General features: G+C 40.1%; 1 long non-coding RNA gene across 1 annotated transcript in view; it reads right to left on the reverse strand.

Annotated features, from left to right (window-relative positions):
- LOC131280066 (uncharacterized) overlaps positions 1-8,535 on the reverse strand; it is a 42,635-nt gene extending 34,100 nt beyond the window's left edge. Inside the window, exon 1 of the long non-coding RNA XR_009187646.2 lies at positions 8,247-8,535. This is a non-coding gene — a long non-coding RNA (uncharacterized lncRNA). The remainder of the gene's footprint in view (positions 1-8,246) is intronic.
- Between the last annotated feature and the right edge of the window lie 288 nt (positions 8,536-8,823).

An 8,823-nucleotide genomic window follows, 5' to 3' on the forward strand; every position in this document is an offset into this window, starting at 1 on the left:
AACAGATGAAAGGCAAGATCTCTACTTTGAAAGAATTCATGGTGAAGCAAGAATAGAAGGCTGAGTAAGCAGAAAATTATAACCCAGGATAAATGCTATTATCTGATAGAAGTGTAGATAATAATCATCATTGGTATAAAGGAGGAGAGGCATTCAACTAGGAGAAGGAAGAAGTTGGAGAAAGGGAGCTCAGGAAATACTGTCTGGGAAAGATGGTGCTTGAGGTGAGTCTTCAAGGATGAGTAGGAATTACACAGAGGAAGCATAGTATGAAGGGGGATGATGAGTAGACCAGGGACAGATTTTACATTTGCAAAGCTGTAGAGAAGTTGACATACTGGTTTATTTAGGCATGACTGAAGCATAGAATATGAACACCAGAAAACAAGAGATGAGGTAAAAGCAATACAGGTATGTAGGGGCTGTAACAATTGGCTATTGCGACATAACAATAAGCCTTTAGTATTGTTCATGATTCAAGTTGTCAGCTGGAAAGTTCTGCTGAGCTGGCCCCAAGCCCATCTAATCTCAACTGGACTTGCTCATGTGTCAATGTTCAGGTGGTAGACCAGGGTCTTGCTGATCTAGAGCAACTTCACTCACATGTTGTTGTCAATTTGCTGGCTGTCAGCTGGATATCAAGGTGATATGTTTCTCATCATCATATGTGTTCATATAGTGGTGGCAGGGAGAGAGTGGGACCACCCATGATCACTTGAGACTTAAGTTTGGAACAGCTATAGCAAACAGTCTACTGTTTTGGGCCTGAAAAAAAGCACTAAAGGAATATTTACCTCATTTCCTTTTTACCTGGTACATCATGTCTGGCTTTCAACAAAAAATTACAAAATATACTAAAAGGCAAACAACACAGTTTGAAGAGACAAAACAAGCACCAGAACAAAACTCAGATGTTGGAATTATCAGACAGAACTAAAAATAATATATCTGAGAACTATGGGACAATTACAAAAAAGTATAACATATGCATAATGAGAATACCAGAAGGAGAAGAAAGGAGGAAAGGAACAGAGGAAATATTTGAAGTAATACCAACTGGGATTTCCCAAAATTAATGACAGACACCAAAGCACAGATCAAGGAAGCTCAGAGAACATGAAACAGGATAGATACCAAAAATTCTTTACCTAGGTATCTCATATTTCCACTACAGGAAATCAAAGACTAAAAGAAAATCTTGAAAGAAGAAAGAGGAAAGAAATACTTCAGTCTTAGACTAACAAGTATAAGAATGACATCAGACTTATCTTCAGAAACCATGCAAGCAAGAAGAAAGTGGAGAGAAATATTTAAAGTGTTGAAAGAAAAAATACCCACCAACCTAGAATTCTGCATCCAATGACGTTATCTTTCCATCATGAAGGAGACTTTCTCAGACAAACAAAAATGGAAGAAATTTGTTCACCAGTAGACCTGCTTTGCAAGAAATATTAAACAAAAATTCTTCAGAGAGAGAAAGAATATGTCATAGGTCATATAGAAGGAAGAACATTCAAGAATGAGCAAAGGTAAAATAAAAGCTTGTATTTTTATTATTTTTATCTGACTTACCAGATAACTGTTCAAAGTATTAGGAGCATAATGTATTGGGTTTTAATAACTTATGGATAAGTGCAAAGAATGACAGCAATGTTGTAAGAGATGGGAGGGAGGAATTGGGAATACTCTAATATAAGGTATTATAGTACATTAGATATAATATAAACTCCACGTTAAGCAGTATAGTATTATTTGGAAGTGGACTTAGCTGTAAACGTATATTCAAAGTGACATGATCATGTTCTTCAAATACTTTTTTAAAAAGTGCTATCACACGAAAGAGAATTTTGCTCTCTCTGTGGTTGCAAAAGACAGAGATAGGACCAATGGAGGAAAAATTCAGACCAGTGTAAGAACAGCCATCCAAATAATTGGATCAGTTCAAAAATGGAACAGGCAGCTCTTAAGAAGTAGTGCCATCATTGTCACTAGTTGTGTCCAAAGAGAGACTGGGTGATAACATATCAGCAAGACAGAGTCATGCTATGGGGGCAGATGAAGGCCCCTCTAGTTTTCTGATTTGGTCATCAAAAGATGGCTCCTTTTGGGAATTAGCATGTAACCACTTCTCACAAACTGTTTGCCCCTCTAACAACTACCAGCTCAATTGTTATAAACACTTGTGGCGGTGGCTACCCAACTCCCAAGACTCTCTATACAAAGAGCATCTCTTCCTCAATCATTTTTACTAGGAAATCCTATCCCTCTACCCAGAATTGACCAACGGGTGGTGGACAGTTGACACAAGCCTGCATTTCAATGATAGAAATTTGGGTACTGTGGGGTACCTGCATTCTAACATGGCCATAGAGAAACACAGGAAGCCATTCTGCTGAGAAAGCAATAATAAATGCTGACTGAACAACTACTGTATGCTAGGCACTGTTCTAGGCAGGGGCAGACCTTCAGGGAATAAACCAGACAAAAAGCCCTACTTCATGAAACATATTTAGTAGGGGCTGGACAATAAAGATGAGAGGCAGAGAGAGAGAGAGAGAATGTAAAAGAGCATGGTCTAGGTTTCCTCAGAGCTGCCTTTGAGTTCTGTTTGAAACTCCAAAAGTTCTCCAATAAATTTCCAGCTTTGCTTGTGCTGAGTGGAGTTGGCATTTCTGTTATGAGATACCCCAAGGATCTTCATTATGACCCCATTTGAAGTGCATTTGACTCAGTACCCGTTCTCCTCACAACCTACTTTGGGGAGAGGGGAGGACAGAGCTTTTTAAAATCAATAGGTCAGAAACAAGTGGAAGAGAATGAGAAAATGTTCCTAGTCATCATTCCATACATCAGTTCTCTAATTTAAGATCTGTGGGATTTTAGTTCCTATAAAAAGGAAGACCAGGAGAAGCTGCTTCCCTAGATATTCAGGATGGCAGAGCAAAGGTTATATGATAGGCAGAGTTTTATGTTCTCTACTGCATCCAGGTATTATTATTATTTAATATTTCTACATAGCTGTGTGATAAGCAAGGAAGTACATTCTCCACCCAGGCTTACAATAATAAATAAAAGCATTCCAAAACAAGAAGGGGAAAAAAAAGCTCTTTCCCCCAAGAGCTTAGAGGGGAAAGGCAAGTGAAACAATACAAGGCAAAGATATGGCCTGAGATGAGTCCAGGAAGTTTTAAACACATCGTGTCACAGCATAGTCGGGTTTCCAGGGGTTTTTTGAGAGGGCAAATGGAGAGCTGTTAGAATGGAGACTGGGCTGGCATGCGCAGAGGGGTACAGGTCCCAGGACAAAGTGTACCCTGTGCTCCAAGGAGACTCTGTTCCTTGAGCTTTGAGTTTTGGAAACTTCAACTTATTAAGTAAGGGGGAAGGAGAGGGATTTTAAAAAAAATCACCTTGCCTTTTAGCCAAATCTGCTTTTATTTTAATGACCTACAAGGAGATGCAGATCTTCTTTCAATTTTCTACTTGCTGATTAATTTCCTGTTGACACTGAAGGTAACTGAGAACCTTTTGGATGAAGCAGAAATAGCCTTAATGCAAGTGATTCTTGGTAATGGGATTGAGTCATGTAGGGCCAGCCTTTGGGGGCTTCCTCTGCGCTCTGGGAGAGTGGGTGGTTTTTGGCACATGTTAATTTATTATTATTATTTTACTTTTTATTTTGAAATTTAATTTCAAACTTACAGAACAGTTGCAAAATGATATAAACTCTATACAGAAAAATCCAACATACTATCATCCTCCTAAATACCAATTTTAAGTTTGCCACCTTTACCATTCATTCTATTATCTGTCTGTCTATCTATCTATCTATCTATCTATCTATCTATCTATCTATCTATCTATCTATCGGCCTCTTTTCTAAACATTTGAGAGCAGTTGTACACATCATATCCCTTTTTTTTCCCCTCCTCTACCCCCTTCCCAGCTCTGCTGTTTTTGCTGTCTGTGTCCATTTGCTGTGTGATCTTCTGTGTCTATTTCTCTTTTTGTCTTCTCTTCTCATCTTTCTCTTTTAGGAGTCACGAGAATTCAATCCTGGGACCTCTGATGTGGAGAGAGATTCCCTGTCAATTGTGCCACCTCAGTTCCTGGTCTCTGCTGTGCTTCACCTTGGCTTTCCCCTTTGTCTCTCTTTTGTTGCATCATCATCTTGCTGCATGACTCACTTGTGCGGGCACTGGTTCACAGCACAGGCACTTGGCTTGCTGCAGGCACTTGGCTCACTGCACGGGCACTGATTCACTGTGCGGGCACTAACGCACAATGCAGGCACTCATGTGAGCACTTGGCTCACCACGTGGGCACTGGGCTTGCTGCATGGGTACCCATATGGGCACCTGGCTTACCACACGGGCACTTGGTTCACTGTGTGGACACTTGGCTCATCATATGAGCATCTGGCTCACCATGCAGGCATGCTTTCTCTTCTTCTTTTTCACCAGGAGGCCCCAGGGATTGAACTTGGGTCCTCCCATATGTTAGGTGGACGCCTTATCACTTGAGCCATATTCGCTTCCCACATCATATTCCTTAAATACATAATACTTCCATGTAGATTTCCTATAAACAAAGGTATTTACTTATATAATTTCCCTAAATACAGTTATAAAGTTCAAGAAATTTAACAATGATATAAAGCCTACATTCTCTATTCCAATCTTTTCTTATGTCCCAATAATGTCCCTTTGAACTTTTTCTCCTCCATTCTTAGATTCTATCCAGGATCATATATTGCATTTAATTGTCATTATCTCTAAGTTTCTCTTTCTTCCTCGCTTTTTTAAATTTTGGAAGCATATATACAATACAAATTTTCCTACCCCAACCCCTCTCAAACACACCAATCAGTGGAATTAATCACATTCACAGTATTGCATTACCTTCACCACCATTCGTAGCTATAACTTTCCCTTCAACAAAAACAGAATTCATTTTGCAGTGACTCCCCATTGCCCCTACCCCCCTGCCCCAGTAATCTGCATTCTACTTTCTATGTCTATGAGTTTGCATGTTCTCTGATATTTTATTTGTGGTTTCCATAGGGCTTAAACTTCACATCCTAAATTTATAACAATCTCATTTTCTTTGATACCAGTTTAACAGCTTCCAATAGCATACATAAACTGTGTTCCCATATGCATCCATTCCCCCCACCTTTTGTAGTTCTTGTGATAAATTACATATCTATACATTGAGTCAAAAAATACTGATTTGTCATTACATTTCATGCATTCACCTTTTAGATACTGTAGGAAGAAAAAGTGGAGTTACAAATCAAAATTAAATTAGTACTGGTATTTATATTTGGCCATATTATCATCTTTACTGGCGATCTTTATTTCTTTATATGGCTTTAGTCAATTGTCTAGTGTCCTTTCCTTTCAGCCTGCAGAATTCCATTTAGCATGGCTTGTGGGACAGTATAGTAGTGATGAGGTAGTTCAGCTTTTGTGTATCTGGGAATGTCTTAATTCTTCCCTCATTTTTGAAAGAAAGTTTTGCTGGATACAGAATTCTTGGTTGGCAGTTTTTTGCTTAAGCACTGTAAATATGTCTTCCCACTGCCCTTTTGCCTCCATGATTTCTGATGAGATACTGGCGCTTAATCTTATTGTGGCTACTTTATGTGTCACTGTAGTGGTTTGAAGCTCTATGTAGCCTCAGAAAAGTATGTTCTTAAAGTTAATCCATTGTGACACTTCTTTTTTGAATCCTAAAAGATTATGTTCTGAAACTAATCTATTCCTGTCAGTGTGGGGCTCTTTGATTGCATTAAATCCAGTTAAGGGGCCTTAATTAGGTTACTTGACAAGATTGCTTTAGGACTTTTGATTGGACTACATCAGTGAGGTGTGAGTCAGCTTGGGTCTCTGCCCTATTTGGGGTCTGATATAAACAGAGACACAGAATAGAGAGACAGAGAGAAAGGAAACTGCTGTATTGATCCTACCATGTAAGAGAGAGAGGACTACAGGAAAACAGAGAAGCCCCAAGAGGCTCAAAGAGGCACCAGAGTCTGATATCAGTAGAGCACAGAGGCATGGAAAGAGGTCCTGCCCCAAATGGGGACCGACAGAAAAGCTTAAGGCTGAAGAGATGAGCCATATGCCTGACAGTCCACAACTGAACTTGGGAAGAATGCAGAGCAGCAGACACTGAGAGGAGGCCCAGAAAAAAACAAGCCCTCTGCCTGGTTGCCCACAGCTGAGTTTTGGGAGATGGTAGATTCCGGAGGGAAGGCAGGGACCTCAGCAGAGATTGATGGCCATCCTGCTTTCTCACGTGGCTAGACCCCAGGATCATCAGTTTCTGACTTTGGTGAGCAAACATCTTTGCTGATACCTAGATTTGGACATTTCATGGCCTTGGAACTGTAAGCTTTCACCCTAAAAAAAATTCCCATTATAAAAGCCAGCCCATTTCTGGTATTTTGCATTAGCAACCCCATGGCAAACTAAGACAACCATTCCTAAGAATGTGGCCCTATTATAAATAGGATCTTTTGGTGAGTAGGGTCTTAAGATATGACCCAACTCATTCAGGGTGAGTCTTAATCCTCTTACTGGAGTCCTTATAAGCCAATGTAATTCAGAAGAAGAAAAAACCCACAGAAGCAGAAGCTGAAAGCAATGAAACCCAGAAGAGAAGGGAGAGACCAGCAGATGCCACCATGTATCTTGCCATGTGACAGAGGAGACTGGGATTGCCAGCAGCTGGTCTTTGGGGAGAAAGCTTCACCTTGATGATGCCCTGATTTGGATACTTTTCTTGCCTCAAAACTATAAGCTTGCATGCTAGTAAATTCCCATTATTAAAAGCCAACCCATTTGATAGTTATCTGCTTTGGGCAGCTTAGCAAACTACAACAGTGATACATAGCTTCCTTCTTGTGACTTTCTAAATTCTCTATTTTTGGTATTCAACAGTTTGATTATAGCATGACAGAGTATGAGCATATTTGGGTTTATCCTGTTTGGAGTTTATTGAGCATGTTGGATGAGTATATTCTTGTCTTTCATTACATTTGGAAAATTTTCAGCCATATTTCTCTGAATATTTCCTGCTCGCTCTTTCTTTTTTTCTCCTTCTGGAACTCCCACAGTATGTTTGTCTGTGGTACACAGATGGTATCCCACAGGTTCCTTAGGCTCTGATCACTTTTCTTCGTTCTTTCCTTTTTCTATTATTTGGAATGGATGATTTCACCTATGTTACATTCAAGTTCCTTGATTCTTTCTTCTGACATTCCCAATCTACTGCTGAACCCCTGAGGACATTAATAATTTCTGTTACTGTAGTCTTCAGTTCTGTTTGGTTCCTTTTCATAATTTCCACCTTTCTATTAATGTTCTGTTTGTGTTTGCTGTCATTTTCCCAATTTCCTTTAACTGTTTGTCCATACTTTCCTTTGGCTCCTTGAACGTATTTAGGACCACTATTTTAAAGTCTTGTCTGGTGTGTCTCAGGTCTGGTCCTCCTCAATGCTTTAATCATTTCCTTTGCCTAAGCCATTACTTCCTGTTTCTTTGTATGTTTTGTAATCTTTTGTTGAAACCTTGACATGGTGATATTTTAATGCATTATTGTTAGAATTTAGACTCTGAGGCATCTGTTCCTTAAGCTTGTATCTAGCCAGTGTTATGAGTGCCAGGAGCTAACAGAAAAAAATAAGGAAAACAATAAAATGCCTTTCCCAGTCTTTGCAGATTGACCTCTGTGAGTGCTCTTCCTCAGGGTTTATCCATCCAATGAGTTTGGAGAATAGCTCCAGGTCAAAGCACAGGGGTCCCCCTGATCATTTATGTACATGTCTGTTGTCTTGGGCATGCATATGTGGCCCTAGAAATCTCCCCATTTACACAGAGATGATGCTCCAGCTTCCCTAAGAAATAATTTCCTTACGGTTCTGGGGAATTGCACTGTGTGTGTCCTATAGCCATCAGCGCTTTGCCCCAGGCAGCAGAATTTGTATGCTCTCACACAGAATTCTGTAGGAGAACCTTCTACGCTCAGGGCAAGGTCTGGGGTAGTGGGTCCCTTAGGTCACCACTAGACCGATTGAGCCAGACATACATGTTCCCAGGATGTGCAAAAGGGTTACTCTGCTCCCTCAGAACTGGGTCCAGGGATATGTACTGACAGCATGGACTAACTCCACACCAAGCTGGTGAGGGGATGGAGGAGGGACCAGCAGGGCACCATGAGCTCTTGCTGTTTTTAGTTACCTTTTTCTTGATTTGGCACTCATTCTGTTACTGAAATCCTTTATCTGTTTTCTGGAGCTGGAGAAAGATGTTTCTGTCAGTTCTTGCTGGTTGTTCAAAGCTTCTGTGGGGGAATGGAGCCCTGAAGTCTCTCACTCCATCATCTAGATTGGGGCAGGGTTAAAAAAGGCACATGTTAATTTAAAATTAAAATAATTTGTAAACATGTTCAACAGTCATTCTTTTCCCTCTTTCCCTGTCCTGGAAGGGTCTACTTCACATTCAACTCCAGAGCCCACGCTAGCCTAAATTGTCAATCTCCCTCCTAGCTCTCTTTATTTGACCTTTCTCACAGTCTTTGACATTTTCCTTTCTCTCCCCATGTTCGGGTTCCTAAGTTTATGCATCCCACCCAGCTATCATAACCTGCTGAAAAGTAAATATTTTATATTAGTTAGACATACTTGAATATGAATTTGTCAGGTTACTTCTCCTAAGGGAACCCATATGTTAACCCTTGCTTTTGAAGGACTGGAAGTTTTAAGGGAATAAATAATAGGCCAGTTTTCCAAAGATTCCACTCTAGTCCTTCCTCTCC

The sequence above is a fragment of the Dasypus novemcinctus genome, chromosome 2 (assembly GCF_030445035.2).
Source record: "Dasypus novemcinctus isolate mDasNov1 chromosome 2, mDasNov1.1.hap2, whole genome shotgun sequence".
In the NCBI taxonomy this organism is placed as follows: Eukaryota; Metazoa; Chordata; class Mammalia; order Cingulata; family Dasypodidae; genus Dasypus; species Dasypus novemcinctus.